Source organism: Triturus cristatus, chromosome 8, assembly GCF_964204655.1.
Source record: "Triturus cristatus chromosome 8, aTriCri1.1, whole genome shotgun sequence".
Classification (NCBI taxonomy): domain Eukaryota; kingdom Metazoa; phylum Chordata; class Amphibia; order Caudata; family Salamandridae; genus Triturus; species Triturus cristatus.
In genome coordinates, this window is record NC_140591.1 from 1,450,955,168 (window position 1) to 1,450,981,341 (window position 26,174).

Below are 26,174 nucleotides of genomic sequence, written 5' to 3' on the forward strand. Positions count from 1 at the left end.
TTTCCCTTAGACCCTACTATACTCTGTTTGTTTGGTGATATTGTTGCCAGTTGCCAGTAGACCAGAGGGTAGCGACAATTGTTACTATCCTCAAAGAAGGAAAACCCAGGACTGAATGTGCGTAGTACCGCCCTATCTCGCTCCTCAACGCAGAACCTAAAATCCTCGCCAAACTATTAGTGAACCGTTTAGTAAAAGTCATAGGGGGCCTAATTCACTCAGATCGATCTGGCTTCATGCCGCACAGATATTCAGCACTGAATCTACATAGGGTCCACGGTGGTCTGGGTAGAGCGGCCACTATTCAAGAGCAGCCAGTAATTATCTCCCTGGATGCCACCATGGCATTCGATACTGTTGAGTGGTCGTACCTCTTCGCAGCACTAGCGAGGATGGGATTCGAACCAGGATTTATACAATGGGTACGTCTCCTATATCAAGAACCTATGGCGCAAGTCGTAGTTAATAACAAAAAATCATACACCTTTCGGCTCAGTCGGGGGACCCGCCAGGGGTGCCCTCTCTCTCCCCTACTATTTGCATTGGCCCTAGAACCCCTTGTGGTGTGGATCCGGAGAGATCCAGTTATACGCGGATTGCGGTGGTCCCCTGACTGGGAAGTTCGTATTTCCCTCTACGCAGATTATATCTTGCTGTACCTTCCATCCCCCAGGAGATCCCTGGTTGCTGTCCTTGACATCCTGGCTATATTTGGCAGGTACTTCGGACTTCGGATTCAGTGTCAACTGGCAGAAATTTCTCCTTTATGTCCTCAGTGGAGACACCCCGTCCGTCCCCCCCCCCCGCCACCGCGAGATTGCCCAATACAAACTGCTACAGACGGTTTTAAATATTTGGGGATATTCATCTCCCTAGTTCGGACACTTCGTTATGACCGTAACCTCATCCCGCCATTGGAAAGACTCAAACAGGACATAACTAGCTGGAAAACGCTTCCTCTCTCGATGTTGGGCAAGGCAGCTCTTTTTAAAATGATGTCGCTACCCCGGTTATTATATGCTTTGCAAAACTCATAAGATCCTAGCTCGTACATTAGAAAAATTGAAGGACTCCAGCGTGATCTCCTGTGGGATGAAAAACCGCGAATTGCTCCACATAAACTCACACTCAACTGGTATGATGGGGGTATCAGCCTACCAGACATCAAGAAATATTATTGGGCAGCACACCTTGCGGCCATTAACCACGGTGTATATGGCCGACCTGATGACCCCGGCTATAACTTGGACAGGTTGCTTCTCCCTGGGGTGACATACAATCGGGTGCTCTACTCAAAGCCAGGTAGATATTCACTTACTGGCCCTACTAAACTTTCGGCCGACGTATGGCACGCAGCCAACAGATCACTTGGATGGGGGCAGAAACCCACCCTAGCAGCTCCGTTGTGGGACTCCCCAATGCTGGGCGACCTATGGAAATTAAAGGGATTTGACAAGTGGGAACTTATTGGGATTTCGCGTATCGGGGATCTCTGGGACAAGGGCGAGGTGAAGTCATTTACCTCACTTCAACACCAGCATGAGCTAGCGGAATCGGAATGATTCCATTACACACAGGCCCGCCATGCGCTTCAATCACTTCTTCCGGAAGGGTCTTCCCCACCGGACGCTTCCCCCCCAAGAGGACAGGATACTAGATGGCCGAGAAAACCATATCCCTAATATACAAAAAATTGATCCAAAATATGGAAAACCCCCTCCACACACTACAGGAAAAATGGGTGAGGGACGGCATTGAAATGGATGACGAGGAGTGACAGGAAGTGGTTTCTTCCCCGAGAATAGTCGCGATCCCAGCACGCCTTAGACTGATACAGCTCAAAATCCTCCATAGATTCTACGTCACGGGGCCTCAACAGTTACATATGGGCGTATCCGGAGGGGGGGACTTTAGAAGGGGATGCAATCAGCTAGGCACATTTATCCATATAATTTGGGACTGTACACATATCCAATCCTACTGGCGAGAAGTACACGATGTACTCAGTGAAGTTCTGACAGTCACTCTACATCCGGAGGCTCGCAGATGCCTCCTAAACATCTGGGAGCCAACTGACCTAAATACTCATCAAACGCAATGGGTCACTCTTGGGCTTACTGTTGCCAAAAGAAATATAGCACAGCTCTGGGGAGCAGCGCACGCACCCACGATAGTAGACTGGAACAAGCATTTGCAATGCAATCGGTCTCGCCTTTGGGACCTTGTAAGTGTTTAGCCAGAGCTATTGGCACTGCCAATGTATTTAAGTTATGTTAGAAAAAAATACTTAATCTAAAAGCTATTAGCGATCCCTATCAGTGATGCCTCCACCCACAATAGTGCAGCAGAAGGCAGCAACTCATCCCTGCCCAGCATTGTCACGCATTTTGCCACTGACCTGGCTGCCAACGCCAGCCTGCCTGGTGCTAGCGCACGCGCCGGCACCTCTGCACCTGTGTGCCGTGCTCCCGGCCCGGGCAGCAGCAGACTTCAATTGCGGTTGCCAGCAGGCTCAGTAACAGTTATAAAGATCGTGCTCGGCTCTGCTACAATGAATCAATCTGCCCTGCTGCTGGGATTGAAATTCCTGCCCGCTGCGCAGGACCGTGGCTGTCACACTCACTAGTCACACTGACGGCTCAATACGAGAGACCCGGCGAGGCCTGCCCTCGTTACGTACAGGCTGTTGTGGCGCCGTGGAGGGGGGGGGGGTTGTGACTTCACGTCCTGAACAGGAAGGAAGTGAGGTACCGGTCAGAAGTGGCGGGGCCTGGCACTCGAGGAGTTGTGCTAGTCAGTCGGCGTGGAATAGGTCCCTCTCAGTGAGTCTGAGAGCGCTGCTGTCTGCACAGGAGGCAATAATTTATAGGATGCATTTCACTGAGGTCAAGTCACTGCATGGCAATGGTTCGTACCGAGCCATTTAGGCAGTGAGGTTAGGAGTGCGATTTTCCATCAGACTCACAGATATAGGCGAGTGCGACGAGTCCGTAGGCCGCCGCCCATCCGTTACGCGAGCGGGCAGCAGTTGAATTTAAGATTAGTGGCTATGCTGCCCATAGCTGTCAAGGTGTCAGATTGTCATGTGAGACATTTTCATAATTTCAGTGTAATTACGAATTACATTTCAACGACTATGAGTGACACTTTCTTGAGAGCAAAATCAATCATTGAAGACAAGGGAAATACATAAACATCAGAAATTAAACCCATTTGAGCAATGAGAAACTCTAAAAAGATCTTAAAACTGCTTCAAAGCACCAGAAATGAAGGGCATTGTTGGACTCTACTGTACCAAACAGGATGTTAGAGGTCATACTGCCTGCAAATGAGGCTCAAGTCCCTTAACGCCCCATCCACCTCACTGCCCACAAAAACAGGATAGAACTACCTGCCTCATCCTCCCTCTGCATGGACTGATCAAACTGTGCTGAGAAACCCCCGCACGAACCGGCACAAACTCCTGTACCATGAGATGCTCAAAGCTAATTTCTGACACAAATGTCACCTTAAAAGTAGGTTAAGGCCTTAATAAGAAGTGACAATCAGGCCGCAAACTCTCCTCAGTCTGAACATTGACACTCCTCCCAGTAATAAGCACCTGTGTATGACCAGGGCTGGACTGGCCTCTGTGGATTATTGCTTTTATTAACTGCAGCAGTACACAGATATGTCCTTCTGAACTGGCCACTTACCAGTAGAGTTACACCTGGTTGTCTTTTCATTGGCATGAGGAATGTTCTATTGCTTTTGCAAAAGTTGTGAAAAGCACCTAAAGCCTGTATTTTTCCCTCAGTTGTACATACTTAGGACAGCAAAAACAAGAACAAGAAGCACTTTGCAGTGTTCTGGAGCTGCCGACTTAATTATCACTGTCTGCTAATTAAATTAAACAGACAGAAAGGCGAACTATAAAAATGAATACACTTTATAAAGACAATTTTTATAGCGCTGTATATCTTATTTGACCCTTTCCAAATTATAAAACGAGGTGAACAAATGGCGGGTTTTTCTTTATAAAAGGTGGCAACCCTACTTACCAGTCGTTTACTATGCTGCTTAGGCGTCGGTCGTGCGGTAGGCAGGGGCACTATTGGAGGCTGTCTCTCATTGTTTTTGGAGCTCAGGACAGTTCTGAATCCCCGCAAATCATGCATCAGTCCAGTTCAAAGCTTACTGGCCTAGTCCATGTTGCTGATGAGCTGCTTCAGGCAGTGGGTCTCTGGTGGGCTGAGGTAGAGGAGTCAGACTGCTGGCAAAGCGGAGTCCAGTCACTGTGCCTCAGTGACGCTGGCAGGACCAGGCACATATGTCTTGGCAGGGGCGGCCTTAGGCATGTGCAAGCTGTGCACCTGCACAGGGCCGCCAAACCCCAGGGGCCGCCACGAGGAATCGGATACAATACATATTCGTGGCGGCCCCTGGTAGGGATTTGGCGGCCTCCGGGCGGGGCCCCCTAACTACGCTCCCTGCACAGGGCCACCATGAGCCTAGAGCCGCCCCTGGTCTTGGCCCCCTCGCACCCTCACAAATGGGCAGATGATGTTTTCTTGATCCGGCGGGGAGACTGTGAAGTGCACTCCCTCCAACACGTGCAGAGCTGGGCATGTGACAGTTGCTTCCATCCGGCAGGTTCGGGCGATTGCCAGTGCCTCGGCATGGGAGGCCGGGGATCACACAGTATTTAAGAAATTACAAAAGACATCCTCCTTCCTCGATGTCATGTCCGATGCCAGTGAGTCCGTCACACGCTACGAACTAAAAAGCACATTTGTAGATTAATACTCAGATGGCACTGTTTCACTGACACTTTTGTCAAAGTCTGCCTGTTATTTTATCTGATAAAAGCCACACTCTGCAGACACGTGGCTGGTGCTGGCTTCAGACACAGGTGGTCCATTTTAAATGAAGGTAAAGTTTTGTTCACATAGCTGCCAAGGTTTCGTATTGCTACGTGTGACATTTTTATAATTTCAGTGTAATTATGAGTGACATTTTAACCACTATGAGTGACACTTTCTCGCGAGCAAAATCAGGCCGTAAAGAGGAGGGAAACATGTACATTTCAGAAATGACACCCATTTGAGCAAGAAGAAACAAAGAAAATCTTAAAACTGCTACAAGTCACAGAAATGGAAGGGCTCTAAGCTAGTGCCCTTGTAAACTGATCGTAATTTTGGAAATATGCAATGTATCATTGGTACGGTCAAGTGCTTTCAACAGGGTTATCGAACACCTCCACTGTGATAAATCCCTGCGGTAGCATTCATTGAATAACGACTTACCTTTTCTCTAGTAAAGTCATACCACTACATTGCACAAGCTAGGTAAGGAATTTTTTTTTTTTTAAATGTCAAGAGGCAAGATTATAGGCAAGTTCTCCAGGAAGATGCTGAGATACCACCTCTCCGGCCGCCGCATGGAGTAATCAGTTAGCCCCGGTGGGCCCGGCTGGGTCGGGTTGGTCATGGTGTCGGTCGCCCATTACCACAGCAAGATCATTGCGTGCAGGCGGCAGTAAACAACAAGGTAGGAGGGGGCTCGTAAACGCGGCTCCAGCTGTACACGTGCACATCCCCTTTCCTGCAAGTTAATCTAACGCCGTCGTACACGTTCACAATTGAAATCCTTTTGTGCGCGTGCACATGTCCTGTCCCCCTTCCGAGGCAAGTCGACAACAATAGATCTCGCTAGCGAGACCTAAAAAGGACCTCGATTGGTGCATACACAGGGAAAAGACAGTCTACGTAGCTCGAGGGTGCCCCCGAAAATGGTCCAAAATTTGGGATCCATGGAATTCCTATTGGGGGAATATATGTAGCTCACCGCTTAGCATAGACTACGATGATGCCCCTACTCCGTAGCATCCAATGGAAATTAATGTTTTATATATTATTACTGTTTGTCTCCATTGTATACACACATGCCAAATCATTTGTACTGTATGTATATGTCGATGACTGTTAATAAAAAGACTTATAAAAAAAAAAGAGAGATTTCATCCAGTATGCCAGCGCTGGCATTTTTTCTTTGGTGCCCGTTCCAAAATGTACCTACAGGGTGCCAGCACTGACATTTTGCTGAGGATATCTCATATGCAAGTATTGCCTCCAGTATGCCAGTGCTAACATTCTGCCAAGGGTGCTTCTGTACTTCAAGAAGCATGCCAGGTTCAACCGCGGCTTTGCAAGCATAACAACACAGGTTAACTTACATTCACTGACTGGCACTCACTCTCTCATTAACACTCATTTGCACTCATTCATTTCCACCTAGTGTCTTGCACTCATTGTTACCTTCAATCACTCATTCACACTCTCTCTGACTGAATGATACATACGCACTCATTTTAACACACACACACCCCTACTCACACACATACAGGCTCTCACACAAACTCGCTCTCTCCAACATGTATGCACACAACATACATTTAAAGCCCTTTTATTTTTCTTACCTCAGATGCCAGTGAAGGTCCAGATCTCGCTGCTCCACTTTTTATTACACTAATAGTGAATAATAAACTATTATTCACTATTAATAGAATAAAAATGAGCAGCAAAGAAGGTTGAAGCCTGACTGATAATGCGAGACACCCTTGTGTACCTGGCACTGATTTTGCCACCTCTGAGGCCAGGGGTCGCAAAGGCAGTGGCATAGGTAGCAAATGGCAAGCGTGGGGTCGCAACTACGATCCCTGGCTACTCCTAAATGACGTCCATGTGGCTGTTCACTCTTTGCCTTGCCAAAGGCGGGCAGTGCTGCGTGCATAAGAAGGGTTTTGTAGATGTGCATGTTGCAGACCAGCAATGCAAACGATATTCTGTTAGTGACGTGCATTTTAAGGTTAGCGCACTGACAGGTCTCCTCTTGAGATCACATTCACGTCATATTTTAGCCCTGTGTGAACTCTTTCCAGGGTGCGTGACCTGGGGCCCATGTTTTCTATCAGAATCCCATTGTGCATTGTGTCACATGGTGTGGAGTGCTCATAAAGCAGAGCAGCCTGTGTAGAGCAAATGAGATGAAATCCGGAGAGCATGTGACCCAAAATTCTTGTTTTTTTGCAACTGGCAAAACACCATGCTCTTTCAATGGCCATTGTTTGAAGATTAGTGATTAGTAGGCGGCTAATAAAATCATGCGTCTAACGTGTTTTTTTTTTTTTTTTTTATTGTGACCGTACTTTTATCTGCTTCCCAGTTTTGAGAGAATGGTTAAAACTGTTGCTTCCGATGGCAACAATATGAGATACATTTTAAAGTAATGGAAATCTTTGATTTTTAAACACCAATGTTATTTATACAAATGTGGAAGCCTTAGCCACAGAGCGGCAAAGCCACCTGTCTTCCCTTAACTGTTCACCTTGCTTTACCCAGAAATCAAATGTTTTGCAGCGCCCTGCACCTCTAAGATGAGCCAAGCCCTTCCTAAACCCGGTTTTAGAAGTTTGGTGTATTAACCCTCCAAAATTATGTTGGACAAAAAGTCAGGTTCGCGTTCCCCAATAGGTGAAAAATGAATTCTCCTTATGAAATTGGGGGCAGACCTCTGTCTCTGGTATAACCATACCGCAAGTGATTACTACGTAATCATCCATTTTTACTTTGCAGAATTTGTGTTTTTTAGACTGAAGTTATTGTGACGCAGTTGACCACTTTCCAATGTATGATAATATACCTTGCCTTATCTGTGAATATCACAGTGACGAACAATACATATCAGTGTGCATCTCTGTGCCTATTAGTGCCAAAGCTACTTTGTTAAATTAATATACTTTTTGGAATTTTGAAGAAATCATATTTTCATTAATTAGCACGGAAGCCCTTCCTTGGGGTTGTGTGGCCGTTTCCCAGTGGTATGTGTAGTAACAGTAGATTTCGTAGCGCCCAGTATATTGTGCTGCATGGCTAACCACATAAGGTACCAAAGGTGAGACCTATTGGCTATGCGAATGCTTGTTTCATCAGCTCCTGTAGTATCTGTACCCTACTCTGTGGGAAGCCTGGCAAGGTTGTAGATGAACAGATGTTAGCTGCTTCTTTGTTGGGGTTGCAGAAAAGGTTAGCTTTGGACCGACCTGCTTTACTGGCAGGCATGTTCTTCATTGAGATGTATGACGGAACCACGCATGCCATTACCACTCAGTCTTTACCACGCAATGCCTTTAACACTCATGACCTTTACCACGCAAGTCTTTACCATGCATACCTTTACAATAAAAATGTAAGAATATATCCGGTAACTGAAAACATATATAAATTGTTATTAACCCCCAACCCCTAATCTCAACCACCCCAAACCCTAAATACATCCTTACCACCCAATGCCCTTACACACCCTGAATCATAAAAATACCCTTACCATCCAATACCCCTACCAACCCTAGAAACACCCTTTCCACCCAATACCCTTACCCTCCCCTAAACCCTAAAATTACACTTACCCACCCAATAACCCTACCCAGCCTCAACCCTAAAAATACCCTTACCACCCAATACCCTGACCCACCTGTTAAAAATGGGAGTCTCTTGTTGGCAGTGGTTTGCACCCTATCCAAGTAGGGACCCTTCCTTCTAGCCAGGAAAAGGGGATTACACACCCAAGATAAACCCTGCTCACCCCTTTGATAGCTTGGCACGAGCAGTCAGGCTTGTCTCAGAGGCAATGTGTAAAGCATTTGTACCCAAACCACAGTAACACAGTGAAAACACCACAAATGGACCCCACATCAGTTTAGAAAAATAAAGTATCTTTATCTAAATCAAACAAGACCAAAATAACAAAAAATCAACATACACAACTCAAAATATGATTTTTAAAAGGTTTTAGCAATTCTGTCCATAGGAAACTATAGATGTAGTGATTTCACACAAAGTAACTTCAGATGCATCAAAATTCACAAGGCAAATCAGCTGCAGAGGAGGGAAGCGTTGAAAAACACACCGATGCATCAGTTCCTGAGTCCTTGAGGAGGCGATGCATCCGATCTGCTGCACGTAGGAGAAGTGTTGCGTCGAACCCAGGCTTAGGGGAAAGCGATGCGTCGAAATCCAAGACTGTTCTGGTCTGCGGGTGATGCTTCGGAAAAACCTGCCGATCAGATGCAATGCGTGAAAATCTGGACATGCTGGAGGTTGATGCATCGCCAATCAGGTGCTGCGTCGATTTCTTCAGCCCTGGTCCAACGTTGCGTAGATTCTTTTAGCCGCACAGCAGGGCCTGCTTTGTACTCGGCGTGGTGGTCTTAGACTTCGGAGACCGGTGCACTGAACTTGGGCTGTGGCAGTTTCTTTGGCCGTGGGCAGGTGCTGCGTCAACGTTTTCAGCCCCACGGCGGTGGTGCGTGGAAATTCTTCCCACAGGGCGATCCTGCATTAGAAAAACAGGCCCTGGAGGGCGATTCGTCAGTTTTGATGGTTTCTTGATGCTTTTTATTGCGGGAACAACCTCCAATGGCCCAGAACTGGAATTGGCACCACAATGCAGGTCTGAAATCCAAGCAGGTGAAGTCTATGTATCCCTGAGACTTCTTAACAGGAGGCAAGCTCTACTTCAAGCCCTTGGAGAATCTTGATAAACAGGATACAGCTAAGTAAAAGTCTATTTTTTTCCACTGTCCACAGACAGAAGCAGCAACTGCAGGCCAACCCAGCAAAGCAACACACAACAAAGGGACATTACTCCTCCTGACAGCTCTTCAGCTCTTCTTGGCAGGGTCCTCTTAGTCCAGAAGTGTTCTAAAAGTCTGGGGTTTTAGGTCCCATACTTGTACCCCTTTTAGCTTTGAAGTTGGCATACTTCAATAGAAAGTCTTTGTGGTTTACAAGTTCTTGCCTTGCCCAGCCTTGCCTCCAGACACACTCCAGGGGTGCGGAGACAGCACTGTGAGAGGACAGGCACAGCCCTATTCAGGTGTCAGTGACAACTCCTCCTACCACTCTAGCTCAGGACGACTTATCAGCCTGGTGTTGGGTCATCAGGATATGCAGGACAGACCTCGGCTCCCTTTGTGTGACTGTCTAGAGTGAATGCGCAAAAAAGACCCTGTCAGTCTAAACCAGACGTTACTTCCATAGGCAGGCAGAGGCAGAGTATGGCTAAACAAGAAAATGCCCTCTTTCTAAAAGTCTAAATTCTGAGCTCAGGGAGCCCAAACTCCTAATCTCTATCACTTCCCAATTGAGAGTTACACATGTAAAATGTTAAAAGGTAGCTCCAACGATAACCTATGGGAGAGACTGGCCTTGCAATAGTGAAAAACTGAGTTGGCAGTATTTCACTATCTGGACATGTAAAACACACCAGCACATGTCCTACCTTTCACATACACTGCACCCTGCCCATGGGGCTACCTTGAGACTTTCCTAGGGGTGCCTTACATGTAGTAAAAGGGAAGGTTGGGGCCTGGCAAGTGGGTGCACTTGCCAGGTCGACATGGCAATTTGAAACTGGACTCACAGACACTGCAATTACAGGCCTGAGACAAGTTTGTAGGGCTACTCATGTGGGTGGCCCAACCAGTGTTGCAGGCCCACTAGTAACAGTGGATTTACAGGACTTGGGCACCCACAGTGCACTTTACTAGGGACTTACCAGTAAATCAAATATCCCAATCTTGGATCAATCAGTATTCCAATTTACACAGGGATCACTTGCACTTTAGCACTGATCAGCAGTGGTAAAGTGCCCAGAGTACCTAAACCAGCAAAAACGAAGTCCAGCACACAATCAAAAATACAGGGGGTAGAGGCAAAAATACAGGGGAAACTATGCCAAGGATGCCTGGTCTAACACCATCCTTAAACCCTAAAACAGCCTTAGCACCCAATACTCCAACCCACCCTAAATCCTAAAAATACCTGTACCACCAATATTCTTACCCATCCCTAAACCCTAAAATCACCCTTACCACCCTATACTCTTTCCCACCCCTACCACCCTATACTCTTTCCTACCCCTAAACCCTTAAAACGCCCTTGTCCTAATTTCTAATTTATACATATATATAAAAGTTGTTCACTTATCTGATATAAACGGACATTTTCGATGAAAAGGTATGCATGGTAAAGGCATATGCATGGTAAAGACTTAAGTGGTAAAGGCAATGCGTAGGAAAGGCCTTTGCGTGGTAATGGTAAAATGTGGTAATGACTGCGTGGTAAAGGTTGTTTCCTTCTTCATGGAGGATATGTAACCAGAGACTTGAACTTACCATAGCATAAATATTCTATGATTTATCTTAACTTTGACTGATTTAAAACTGTAAAGGTGGCTGTATTTCAGGAACTTTCCAGTTGCTTTTTCTGGGGCCTTAAATCCACAAATCTGCTTTAGAGTTCTCCTTTTATAATGTCAAGATGCGGGATATTCATTTGGGAGCCCAGTTCTTAGCACAGGTGTAAGTCCACAAAACACACGGTTTGTAGCTTGTCCTAGAGCTGTTAAGATGTGGGACCAGTAGAATTCTGCTACTCCAAGTCATTCTTAGTGCAGATGCCACTTCTGTTAAAGACCATGATGCCAATTTTGTTATTCAAAAAGATGGCATAATGACCGCCGTTAGTGACCTTTAGTAATTGTCCTATAATTTGGCATAGACATTAATGTGCTTCCATAAATTGTCAAATCGTCTCTTGTATTATTGTGTGGTGTTTTGTAAAGTACATTAATCGCTTTGGTCTCTCTAGAATTCTGTGTTTTGTAGTTCCTATGTTGGGTTCAGAACTATATTACCAAGCATGCAGCCATTTTGATTGTGTTTGTGTGTAAACTTATCTTTTCCTTTCTTGAGACGTTATAGAGTGATTTGTGGCTCCTGAGGGCCTGTGTTCCATTCCCTCTGGTTCAGCAAACCCTTAGCTGTTGTTTCCAGTTCTTGAGATTTTGCTTCTGGGTAAATTAGCAGTCCATTAGTGATCCTGAATGACACCAGCATAGCACGTGGACCAGGCGTTTCCTAAGATCGTGATTTTGGGTCCCTAACCAGATTCTTTTTGTAAATATTAACATTTTCAACCATCTTTGTTTACTTTTGGACTCTTTAAACAGTTTGTTGTGTTATTTATGTTAATATAACATTTAACTTGTGAGCTTTTGTTATTTACACTGATTTACATTTCAGTTGTAAGGTTAGTAAGAACACACATTCTCAGTCCTTTCTTTCCCACTTTCTTCTACCATCCTCTATTGCTCTGCAGGTGTTTTGCTCAGTCTTGTTCACCTATTGGAAACTGTAATACTAATGTGTCGCACGCCTGTGCTGTCTGTGGTTCTCTGTTTGCTACTTCATATTCTAATAGTGTTTATCTCTGTCTCCACCCACTTTGATGTTTCAGTGTTCCAGCTTGCTTGTTACCATGAGTGCTTCTGTGGTTCTCCATTTCCTTGAAATCTGAAGTTTAACTAATAGTAGTGATAAGTCTACAAATTAACTTTCGATTTTGGCCTTTTTTGGTTCTTGGCATAGATCCCAGTAGGCAAGTCGTTATGTTGTTCAAGTTTCTTCTGCCTTTTTGTTTCAGTTAATGTTGATGTAACTTTTGTTAGATCAATGTAACAAGTTAGATGGTCACATCACCGTACCATGTGGAGAAACAAGGATTCCTCCCTGCATCTGAGACATGTGTCTCAAACTCTAGGGTATAGGTGATGTGAAACCAGATGTATTAAATGGTTTTACAGCCACAAACAGCCCAAATTGGATAGCACAACACCAAAACCACTTTTTCCTATGTACTAAATCCATTTAGGAGGTCAGTAATGTTTTATATTGATAATTGAGTCCCTGAGTCCACTGTTTGTGAAGAGTTTTCAGCCCCACCTATTGTTTTTTCCTCTCATTGTTCCTCTGGTTACTTGATGTGCACGCTTGGTCCATTTATCATCTTTGTGAATCTCTTCCTTTCGTTACCAAGTGCCAGCATATTTATCGATCCATTTGTTAGCTTCAGTTTCCTCAGAGAACAACTGGGCCTCTCCATCTGCTATTATTTTTTACTTTGCCGTAAATAGTAGCGTGTTTTTCTCCCTATGCTCCTCAGTTTTCTTTTAACTTCAGGAAAGTTGTTTCTGGTATTTTCAAACAGGAGTGTGTATTCCAGGAGCACAAGAATCATGACATTTTTTTACATAAGGGGCGCTTTTTGTCTTGCTTTCAGGAGTGTTAAGTCCCTATCCTAGTAATTCAATATTGTAGCTATTATAGGATGTTGGTCGACCCCCAGAAGGTGTTGTGAAAATTCCAAAGATCTTTAAGAAATATTCAAGATTAATTGTTTTGGTATGCCATACTTCCAACAAGGAGTTTCCTTCGGTTGTGTCTGGCAACCTCCCAATCCAGATATTCCATCTGGATCTAGATCACCCCTTCATGTCTTCTGCCCCGAATTCCAGTGGTTTGGCTCTTTCTTAGAGCTTCTGTGTTTGTTGTCGCATTTCACAGATTTCTGGAATAACCTTGACATTCTTTTTTTCAATGTTGGAGACTCTTTCTGCCAATTTACACTGGTCTGTTTGCAGCAGGCTGACCTCTGTTGCCACGAAGTCTATCTTGTGTTCTACTGCAGCACTTGCTTCCTCCATAGACAAAAGGATGAGGTCAAATGTGCTCTCCGTGAGGGGTTTATATTAGTGATCTGACAGTTTCCTTGTCTTGTGTCGATTTCTTGTATTACTTTTTTGTGATCTACTACACCTATTCCTGCTCCTGTCTTCATAGTTTCCTTGTTGGTGCTCGTATTATTTAAAGGAAAAGTGTGTTCTTTAGCAAAGGGATACATACCAATCAATTTCTGTAGTCCCTATGCAGTGCTATAAAGTGCCGCTTGCCTCCTTCCTGTACCTGGTTGTGAGATATTGCACACTTTCTTTCCTCGAGCATCTGCGGTCTTGCGAACAACCTTAACTTATTTTGTTCTCAGAGGCCCCCTATTTCCATTATCAGTTCAAGGGTCAATACTCATAATGTCAGTCAAATCTTTATGATGATCTACTTTCTCTGCCCAACCAGTTGGGGCCTAACAACTGTGCTACACTTTTCCCATGCTGTTATATTATAAATGTTAAGGTACACCTATATCAGTGTTTTAATTTTAATGTTCAGTGCCCACTCACACAGGTGCATTTCCTTTCCTGCCCCGGTTCTACAAGCCCAGGTTAACATCTCCTTTGCGAGCTCCGACCACAAGTCCATGACTCTACCTTCCGCTGGTTGTCACTTGTAAAGTAAAAAAAAAATACGTTTTCTGTTGGAAGCTGCCACTGCCTTTTATGCTCCGGCCGTTTGAGTGTTCGTCTTCCCCCCTCTGAAGCACAGAGAAGCTTACTTCCTGTCTCACTGTCTCCTGGAATCAAGGATGAAGTGTGCTGGTTTACCAGCTTTCCCCGACCTTGTCTTCAGGATAGGACTCAAGCTGCCAGCTAGATTTTAGATGCAGTATGACTTCTGCGTCGCAGCTATATTCTCCTGTTGCCACCCCTTTTCAATATGGCAAGCGACATCTTATCGTATCTTACCTTCAGCTTTGCTTTTCAGACAATCCGACTCATACTTATATTCTGCTCCTGGGGGTGCAGGATGAGTTTCTGTATCACAAATTTCTTATTTCTTAGGTTTTTATGCTTTTCTCTCAAAGAATGGCAGAAGCTGAGCAACACTGCGTCCTCACTCTGTCGGCCTGGCCACGTCCCCAACCAGATATTTGTTTAAGATCATTTTGGCATAGACACTTTCATTAGGTTGAGTGGACAGTATTGAGACAAGCAAACAGAGCCTTTTAGTAAGATGTTCTGAAAATCTATGGATACTAATGTATTTAAGAGGGTGTCGTTTCTGTGCTTGCACCCATGTACATCAGATCTTTTTGCCATCTTGAGGTTCCAAGTCCAGCCTGCATGCTTTTATCTGAAACACTAAAAACCTTTTAAGAAAAATAGAATGTTAAACTAAGACATTTCCCAAGAAACGTTATTGTAAGAATATTGCAAAACCCAGTAGGAGTTGGAAATTGGCAGTTAGCTGAACACTGTTGGTATTGTTTTTATGGTGTACCGCTCCCAGATTTTCTCAATAACAACAAAGCAAGCTGATAGGACAGACTGCAGCTGTTCCACGAATCCTTAACCGTGCTGTGGCATGAAAGGTTTTTATTGTTTTGCTTGTACTGGAAGAAAAACATATTTCATTAATGTCTTGTAAGCAGTGATGATTTCAGTATCAATTTTTTCCTTGGCTTTATGAAATCTGTTATAAGACACTATGAAATTTACTGCGGGCATCTGCCAAGCTGCAGTCACTCCCTCTTGAGAGGACATTGTGTTAGAGACTCGTCTTTGAGAGAAACATCTGCAAAAAACCTGCAGCATGAATCTCATGGCTGCAGATAATTTTTGGCCTCAGGCAGTGCCTTCTGCTGCCTAGTCCTCTTTCATATCCTCAAGACAGCTTCTTTTTGAAGGCAGAGACCAATCTCCCTTGACCAGCTTCCACTTGAGTGAGAAGAGCATCGGAGATTCTGCAAAGTCTGAAAATAACCAACTAGCCCTTCCCCTAGCCTTGAATATTTAAGGCCCACTCAACAGTTTCAAGGAGACGACATGTGTTCCATGCAAGTCAAGGCTTGGTGCTCAGTAGAATATTAGCATTCCAAGTCTCTTGACTCTCTCCGAGGAAAATTAATGTACCAGTCAAGGTCTACTTCAAAGAATGTGGTGTCGTGGTTGAGACAAGTACAACACATTTGGATTAAAATAAGAATGTTCACTTTAATAACACTGTAAATATGTACAGTGAAAACAGGAAATCAAACAAGACAAAATTTCATAACCAATGTCCATAAAACAATTACAGTGACAACACAAGGGCCCCCACCTTACACTAAACAAATATTGTTCACCATCTGTCTAACGTCTGAACTTGATCAGTTTGATGCTCATAATTATTTGAGTACAATAAGCATCACAGTCATTGATTGTGTGCCCTAAGAAAATTACTCTAAACAAACAATAGGTACAGTGCAGCAAATGGGGGAAGATACCTAGTGTCCAGGAGAGTAAATAAGTGTCTCTGTTTTTGCTAAAACGTTATTGGCTCTGTAGTCCTGTCCTGTTTTTTGGATTAGGTGCTAGACGACATCGGTTCACTGTGTCACAAGCATAATGTTCAGAGTAGACAGTTCTTGGTGCTGAAAGAGGCACCCAGGGCTCTGATCCATGTGAGGAGTTGGGGTGTGGATCATAATTGGCACACACAGGACCTCTTACGTCTTCTGGATCTGTCTGGCGTCCAAGTCAGATAGATGTTGGACCAGAGTCAGGGGTCCATTGCTCCGGAACACTTCTTTATGCACCCCTGCAACTCAAGGTAGTGTTAAGCTTGTGCCACACTTGATGGATGCTAAAGAAAAGGCAAGTGATGGGATGCCTCTAGGGTGAGCAAAAAAGCAAACATAGGCACTGGGAGAGAGTGTGCTCACCTGCCAGCTTCTTCACATGGTTCACCTTTTCTTGTCCATGGCAGCCTTCCTTTTGGGAAGAAGTGGGGGGGGGGGGTACATTCTGTATCTTATGGCTTGCTGAGGGCTTCCATGCATGCAAGGTCAGCAGCAGCACAGACCAATAACTTCAGGAGGGCAGCATGCTTATTCATTGTCTCTTGAAGCAGCGGGCTGGACTCCGCTCCACATTCAGGGAGCAAGCTGCTGGTCTGTGTTAGTAGATATCGGACATCTGCCCTTTCCCAGAGGAGGACACCAGTTTATAACCTTAGGCCATGGTTGTTGGACAGGTGCCACTGCCAGTTGATGCAAGTACCTTCCACATGTTCAAAAATCGAGCCGTCAGGTTAGAATTGATTTTGCTTCCTCAGAAGCCAGCTCTTTTAGGGAACATGGTCTGTTCCTTTCAGGCAGGCTTTTGAATGAAAGGATGTGTTGCATAAAGTGTGACATTGGCGTAGTTCTACAAAGTTTGCTTTGGCACAAATTAACTTAGTTCAATGCGCCAACGTTGAATGTGAAGGACAAGTTATTGTAGGCCTACAGAACCCTATCTAATACATTATTGAAATAGAGTTATTGCTTTTGGGTTATTAACAATACCTGTGAAGGAATCATGAACACTGCGGTAACAGAAGCAAACCTATTTAATTATTTACAGCATCACAAACACACTGTCTTTAGAAGAATGGACACTTTTAAGTAAAAGCCTTTATTATGACAGGGATAACTTATTTCTCAGTACGTCTAAAACAACTACTCAGGATATCGTAAAAACAGCAAGTTTGCACGTTATGAACACAGATACTGAAATTATCATTTCTAACAGGGTTAAAATGTCATTTAAAACCTACACTAAGAAAGCATGGAAATCAGAGAAACTTGCAGTCTAGATTTTAATAGGAAGAAATGACACACATCTTGATGACAGCAAGGGCTGTCGTTATCAAGGGAGGCATTAAGGCAGTGTTTGTTGCAAAAGGCAAGCGTGCTGTGGTAGCAGCCTACCTCCAGGACTTGGCTTTATCAGTACTGAGCAAGAGTTAGCATCTCCGAAGTGTGCCAGCAGTAGGTGAGACAGTCTTCTAGCAGAATCACATGCGATAATGTGGATTGAGGACATCTCCTCTCAAGTGGTCAAATGGCAGTCCTTGTATACAAAATCTTATTAGACATTGGAATTTCCTAACAAAGTGGACACCAATTCAGACTATACTATTTTAACTATCTGGCTGTACTTGTTCTTATTTGACCTTGACATGGTGATAAGTAGGCACTTAGACAGATGTTGCATCAGGTGTTATATCTGACATCAGTTGGACGACCTGGCATTTTCGAAGTTCTTAGAAAGAGAATGCTAGACGGCATCTGCGTCAAATGAGAGACATGATGATGATTCTTCATAAATTGAGAAAGATGGTGACTTCTGCGGTCTAAGATGGCGATGTCAGTTGGTCTAAAATGGAGTCAGACAAGTCGGACCTTGGGGTCTTTACATCAGATGCAAAAAGAAGAAAGTAATGGGCAGTGCCTAACCCTGATTCTCAGCCATTCTCCTTCTTAGACTATATGTCCATACTATACGACTCCTGGGGATATATTCAATGGGACCTTGATCTCGTTTCTAATCCATTGCAATCCCTGGTTATTATCATAGAAGTCCATAATTCAATATCTATGTCTAAAAAAAAACTTTCAGAAAAATGCCTGACATTCTCAAGACTATTGAGACAACTCTTTCTTCCATATATTGCAATGAAATTCTAGATTTTCTAGATTTACCTTTTTGCCATCATTATGCTTTAAACATAAGAAGGGTGTGATCATTAGTGAAATCTTTAACCTTTTGGTGCAGCTTAAAGATCTGTAAATCTTTGTTCAGCTTAATATTGCAACCTGGATTATCACTGATGGCTTTACCAACGAACTTGCAAAAAAGAGATCTTGGAACCGGAGAGAAACATATACAGGTCTTTTACATATTTGTCACCTTATTTTCAACAGCTCACTGAATTCATTTAAAGTGTTTTGCCAGCTTTGCAAATTTTATGGGGATCTTCTTTAGTGTGAAATCTGTCTATAAAGTAGTAAGCTTAATCAATTGTAACACTAAGTTCTGAGATATTTCTAATATGTTTCTTTTTGCTAACAAAGGCAACTCTCACTTCAAATTACCGCAGGAAAAATCAGCTATTTTAATTCCATGATCTCCATTCATGCAGCATGCTGTATACATAATGCTTTTTCAGTCTGCAGCCACATTCAGTCTTTTATCAAATTCACTCCCTTACCCGATTAATTGAATACCAACTATTTCTTCTTACTCTTACCTTGCAAATATTTAAGCCTACTCAGAATTATTTGAGTCTTGAAAATTAATTTCAAGATTTAAGTGCCTCATATTCCAAGGAGTCTCAGGCGATCTTAGTTCTTTCCTTCTTCAAAGGAGCACATAGTTAATGTCTACACATTTCCAGCTAATGCTCAGAGTCCCAGACTAACAATTAGAGTATTGTCTTTCATGTGCCATAACCAGTTAGCGACAGTAATGCTTCAGTCAAATTTTCCTGAAGTGTTTGGGGCTCCTCAGTTTGTATGCAGATGTTATTGTTGGTAGTCCATGCCTTGCTCTCTATCAACTTTGATTTTCTCAATTACTTCCTTTATTTGACTTAAATCTAGTTTAATTGTATTGCTCAGCAGAATATTACATCCAAGGGTGTCCAAATCGGTTCTTAGGTGTCCTGCACCGCTTTTATATATTTTTTTCTTATAGATTAATGTGCACCTTTTAAATACCCACACATGGTTGTCCATAACTGCTTGAAGAGATTAAGTCTCTTTTTATAAGCATGTAAAGAGGGATGCATTTTATTAGGACATTCATTTTTGGTATAACGTAGCTTGCTCTGAATGACATGTTTATTATTAGTCAACTCAGTGGTGCTCATTTTATCAACATTACAAAGATGAAAGTTGAGTAGACTCTCGGTTTTGAACCCATAACCATGTGGCATACCTGCCAACTCACACGGTTCCACCATGCAACACACGATACCAGCTCCCAGTCACCCAGTGAGGAGCCGATATCACACAGCTACAGGGAAAACGAGCTGAAAACTACTGTAAATAATGGATTTCCAGCTTGTTTCCCGAGGCTTTGAACTGGGGAGGAGGGGGTTTGGGGCATGGTGGGGGCAAAAGTGCCTTGTAGGTATTTCTGGCATGAGGCCCCTCCCCTCCTAGGCCCGACCCCACTCACACGGTGAGATTTGTATTCAAATTGGCAGGTATGCTGTGGTCAAATACAGATTCACTGTAGTCAACTGAACGACCATTTTCTATGGTAATGTGTGGGATGCTAATTCCTGAAATAAGTTCTTGTCACAATCCTTACAGGTTCACTTCTTCATCGAAATGTAGGGAGATAGACACATAACAGGTTATTTTGCATATAGATCTATTGTTTTTGCAATTATTTTGTGGAAGTTAAAAGAAAAGCATATGAGAACAAAATATATATCCGATTGTCTGTGTAGTCGTTTTTTTCCAATACCTGTGAGGAAAGAACCAATTGCATTTGATATTCATTCAAGAGATAAAAAGTACATCTGAGAGCCAACGTTATTCACCCCTTGTAGGCGCACAGGCCTGGACTTTTTCAAGGCAATAACGGTAACCAACATTATGCTAAGAACCCTTAGTTTACATAGTATACATAATTGCAGTATTTATTTGGATAGTACACTCGCGGACAGTGGTCACACTTGTGTGTTCACATTAAAGATGATTAAGCCTGTTATTGGGAGTTAAACACACTTAAGATGGCCGCCTCAATCGTCTTTGAACTCGATCCAGCAGAATTTTCCACTTGTTTGCCTTTGACATGGGCACATTACGTTAACCAACTAAACAAAAGTTGAAATATTCTATGCTAGGCTTCCCCCTAGCCTCCCCTCCTCTCACACCCTACCCAATCTAGAACTTGCATACTAATGCATGTCACATAGACTCGACCATTGCAATATGGCTGCCTTTCAGCAGGCTTGGAGCTTAACTCCGTTTCACTTCCAGCATTGCTGTGCACCCTAATTTATGGTACAAATAGCCGGAGCAGGCTTCGGTGCATTAAGCAGGGTGGTTTTAAACACAGACCCAGCTTCCAAACCACAATTCTGATAGTGTCAACTAAGACGGCATAACTTCTTCTAAGAACGTCCTTCTGCCTAGCTAATACAGCGAGTGTTTTCACTATCTAAGGGACATTGTTTGTTATAGCCCACGGTATGCTTCCTTACAATTCTACAATTTTCACTACCCTTGTTAATCCCCCCAGGATAGAACCACGGATCTACAAAGTTAGCAAGTTAGCATCTCAAAGTTAGCGAGGTTTTCACTATTGATGCTCTATTGTCAAACCCTGACTTAAACTCTTGACGTAGTTAACTGCAATATAGGATTAAAACATCTCTTTTCCAACACCTCGTTTTTCGGCAGCACAACACCAAAAGATATGAATTTTTTTCACACATCATGATTTTGGTCCTCAGAAAGCTCAGACCAGGCTCATCTATTTTTCGCATCAAACAGCATTCCCACAACCTGTAGAACTTTGCTCATCACCTGTCCCATTGTCCTCTCCCCCACAGCATCATTCACAGATCTCTCTGCCATCTGTTTTCCTACACATCTCTGATAAAAACAACTCTCTCTTTAGAAGTAAGAGCAACAAACGTATATTTTAAGGCCCTCCCTAAAACTCTTCAAAATGTCCTTAAATTGAAACCATTGTCATATCACACCATCAGCATGTTACCTCAGAGAGATATGGCCGCCCCATATTTTATAGGAGCATTTTTGCACAATCATATTATTCATGGCCAAATAAAGAACGTCTACTCTTAATCTGACTACAAACCGATGACAGATTCTTGATATCGGATTTTTTGCGTTAATCTTATCTTCAAAAAAGTCTACCAAAGAATCGCATTAAGATTGGGAGGCTGGGATGGAACGATTGCAAGCACGCGGCTTTACAAATTCGTTCAAAGTTTTGAAAAGTTCCTTAGTGGAGTTTCCTGCTATATGTAGTTTCCCTGTGGTGTAGTGTTTGCAGCAGACTTTGATATGTTTATGGTAGCTGTTAAGCGACATCCTATAGGTTTCTCTAACCCAAGGTCATTTAGTCAAGCGCCATCTGCGTTTTAGGCACTTCAATTTTTCCGGACACAATTCATCAGTGTACCAAGGAGCACAGTATCTGGGTGAAATAGATGACAGCTGTTTATGTGGAGCGATTTTATCAAAGGCCTGAGTGAGAGAGCCGTGGTATGCTGTTAGGACCACCTTCCTCCAGGAAGCAGTCCTGAGTCGGACTTCGTAACTGTTTGGCCACCAGGGATTTGTAGCTTAATCAAATAGTGGTCAGTCCATGTTAGAAGTGGTGGAGGTGCACTACTGATTTCTCTAGAGTTGGATGCTTGATGTGTAGGCCCTGTAACTTTGTGTAGGAGCCCAATCATCTCCATGTCCGTTAGGAGTTGGGCCACACTAGTATCCTCAGAGTTTTCCCCACTCTAGTATCCTCGGAGTTTTCCCCAGAGAAATTAAAATCATACTGTAGCTAGGAAGTTGTTAGACGATAAGACGTTTGTTACTATATAGTCCATGAGTGCATGGTAGAAATCTGTTTTTTGCACCACCCGGACAGTAAACATGTGCCTTCCTTCAAACAATTGGTGGGAGAAAGTCTGCAAGTAGGGTATCAATAGTTTCAACATTAGTAGAATCTTGAAAGGCGATGGCGACACCGCCCCAGGTCTGATCTCTCTATCTAGTTTAGTTTAATCCTGGAGTAATTCTCTGGTAGGGCCAGTGGGGTGGAAGGAAGAGCTGCAGAATTTAGCAAGGTCTCTGTAAAGAAGTAAATGTTAGGGGGGAGAGTAGTAATAAGATCCCATATTTCAGTGGAATGTTTGGCCACAGACCTGATGTTACAGTGTAAGCCCTTGAGTACCTGTGGTACCTTGGAAAATGTAGCCACCTGCCCTTTGTCTGTTTAGTGATAGGTGGTATGGGCAGAGAGGTACGCAACTTTGCAGTCCCAGTTAAAGATGGGACAGCCAAACCAGAGAACCCACAATTCTTACATAATATTGGGCCCTATAAGAAGAGTAATCGCTGTGAGCAGCAAAGAGGTGGATACATTAGGGTGCTAAGTTTGTTTCGCATGTGGTACAGTTCCAGAACAGTGTTACACTGGATTGCATAGCTTCCCATGAGAATTGAGAAGTCATGGACCAAGGAGTAAGTGGTCTGGCAACGTCCAGGCGCGGATGGGCGCAGACAGGCTTGCCTTTGGCGCGCCTTCGGTGCATCCACGCCCTGTGGTCGATTAAATAGGCATCTCCAGAAGGAGCAGCACCTAGACCGCTGACCTGCCAAAATGGCAGCGTTTTTTGGGGTGAACCAGGAAGCGGACAGCCCTTAGAAAAACTCTCTTTGCTCAATCGGCTGTTGCCGCGGCATACCGGAGAGTGTTAGTGCATAGAAGGAACCCCCCTTAGAAATGCAGCGCAAAGATTAACAAATAAAATCACTAGTAATACACAAAGATCACAAATAAGCACGGAGTGACAAGCACTTGCCAAGCAGTTACAGCACTTTCTGGTGGTTAGACATTAATCGGTGCCGGAACAGTCTTAGCGCTTGCCACAGTTTTAGGTGTACGGCCATTCAGTTGTGTCTTAGTGTGAACACGCAAGCAATTTGTGATAGTGACATAGCATTACGTGTATTTGTAAAGCTTATTTGTACCAAACTCCACAGTTCTCGTTTTATTAATCAAGGGAGGACGAAGGGTAGTTTGGACCCACTGGGATTCGAACCTGGGACAGTGGGTTCAAACACACAATCCTACAATAGATGCCATCGGACCGGTCTCTGCTCTACAGATACAAGTTGCAGTTAAGGCTAATCAAGCTTCTGTTCATAGAAAACGTCTAATTTATAATGAGAAAAATACAAAAATGTTTTTAGAGAAAAATGTCCTTTTGTTAACCTCATGCTCCCATAATTTCCCGCATGTTTTGTGTGTCTTTTTTTACCGCATTTTATCAACAACTGATTTTCAGCATTTCGTTACATTTCTGTAAACAGAGAGCAATATCAAAATAAAATGTAATTATTGTGTTTTGAACTTCAAGTCATAGCAGTTTCGTTTGCTAAGTAAAGGGAAGTTCAACTAATAGAACCTGCTCTGAGGTTGACTGTGTACATATTTATAGAATATTTTTTGCAATAATTTCTTCAGAAGTTATATGAAAGTTGTGAGGGTTTTTTTTAAAATTTCGAAACTTGTGCTAACTCTCGCCCCAAAATACAAATAAAAGTAGCGACATGAGTTAGAGTTAAGCGGTCAACAGCTCGTTCACCTTTTGATACAAAATCTAAACATTTCCTTGGTCATTCCCCAAACCTATCTGACTTCAGCTGTAGCCAATAGTTCAAAACAGGAATCGAAACACATGCAATAAAGTTTTTATTGCCATTGCGCTGGAACACGTTGTGAAAATGACAGCAATTAACTATTGTATCTAAAGAAACATTTACAGTTTCTTCAAAACAGCCTGAGCAGCAAGCATGTCACTGGACGTATTCGGAGATAATTTATCTGCTGTCAGATATAGGCCTGGGTGGTAAAATCCACTCCACACGCAAAGTTGCTGAGTTTTTCTCACTCTGCGCTCCACATAGTGTGTGGAGTTTGGAACAACTCAGTGGAGTGGCGCGGAGCAGAGTTTTTCCTCTTGCGGGCTATGTAAATCCAATACAAGACCATCTACCGTCGAGATTTTTCTTGCGGGCTGTCGCAGCAGGTCACTACGTTGAGAAACCTGCAGCTCGCATTGAGAAAGCTGCCGCTTGGGTAGAATATCTACTCAAGCAGCAGAAAGAAGCTGCACCACTATTGCACTGTGCGTGGTGCTGTTTGCGCTGATTTTCTAGTGCGGGACAAAAGCCCGATGCTAAAAGTCAGCGCGAGCAGTGTGACTTACCTCACTCCACCGCTTGTGGACCTGCGTGGCACCTGGCAGAGTTTTTTTGTCACTGCACGTGAACTCTGCCCAGGCCTAGTCAGATAGTCTTGTGTGTAGAAATTCTATGCTTATATTTCCATTTTTAAGTGGAGACTGTGGTTCTTTATCTTCGCAATGTTCCCTGGAGGCCATCATTTGATGAGCAGTTTCATGTTGCGTATTCTATGATGGTCCCATCTTTGTGCATGTGGGCAAGCATATTTTGCCAGGTCTTGAAAAGCAAAAAGGCGGAGAGGAGCAGAGCATTTTGATTAGATTTTTCTGGCAATTTACAGATTTCTCTCGTCATTTGGCTCCAGTCTGTGTATGTTACTTATTGACTCCCTTTTGTTGGATACATCACTCTACACAACTTTCCTTACCAGTGGCTAATTGATTTTTTTCCCACCTTTAATTTCCATGCCAGTGGGCAGTCTTGTACTACTGCTTGTGCCATAAGCACTGATATAGGCAAAAACTTTCCATCTGGAGTTTTTTTTAAAGATTTTCAAACATTATCTTCGATAGCAGAGCCGATTGTTTTTATCGTCATGGGGAGGTCAATGGAGCACAAAATGAAACACAGACACAGTTGACACTGATCCACAATATGACAATTAACATGCATAGCGGTACTCTCCACAAAACAGATGCCCATACTAGGCATATGAGGAGCCCCAGGTAAACACTCAAGATAAGAGGTGCAGGGAGTTACATAATTTGGATCTCAGTGATTCTAGGAACTGTGAGTCTAGTTCGTGTAGCAGTCACGTGGATACTTTGTTATTTTTGGTTATCTAAACTTCACTTTGAGGATTAGGATAAAAGTTTGGTTCTGACTCAGCCTTATTATGATCCATGCACTGAGATCTGTGGAAGATTGACACAAGAGATCCCTATTGCACTCTTTTGCAGCAAGACTCTAAATTGTTCATGCATGTAAATTCCTTTTAATCAGACACATTTACTACATTGTTGTTAATATGAATCACTCACTATTACGCATTCCAAAAATTCAGAAGCTTATGTTTAAAACATTTAAAGTTGTCTTTATTCTTTCTTTAAACCGAGTAATTCAGTTAACCATTGGTATCAATTGTACACTTTTCATTCCACCGATATTGATTAATAAACGGCGACATTGTCAACCCAGCTTAATTTTCAGGTATCTCGTTTGGTGTAAAAACTGGATGCTTGCTAGTTTCAGCCCCAGGGTGATTATCACAGAAGCAAAGCTCCTGGAAATAATAGACATACTTCACCAAAAAAGATGCAACATTTGTTTTCTTCAGGAAACATATCTCCTAAAAACCTGGTTCTCAAACAATGTCTACCATCAAGCTCTACAAAATGAGAGAGGTGGTAATTCTTTTGTCACAGCAAATTTGTGTGAGATCTTAAGGGTTGTGATAGATAATGGGACTGGTCACTGATCTTACTTGCATGCTCCCAATTTCGTACAAGAGAAAATTCTCAATTCTGCTATAGCAGAGACATTGAATATCGCATAGGGGGACCTGAGCAGAGGAGGTGACCAGAACATAGGATTGGATAGTGTTAAGAGCGTCTTTGATTCCTTCATCTGTTGATTTTGCGTTTT

At 43.3% G+C, this 26,174-nt stretch overlaps 1 protein-coding gene across 1 annotated transcript in view; it reads left to right on the plus strand.

The window, feature by feature from the left end:
• Window positions 1–26,174, plus strand: part of NARS2 (asparaginyl-tRNA synthetase 2, mitochondrial) — a 491,158-nt gene that overhangs the window by 272,395 nt on the left and 192,589 nt on the right. The gene's annotated exons all lie outside the window — the stretch shown is intronic.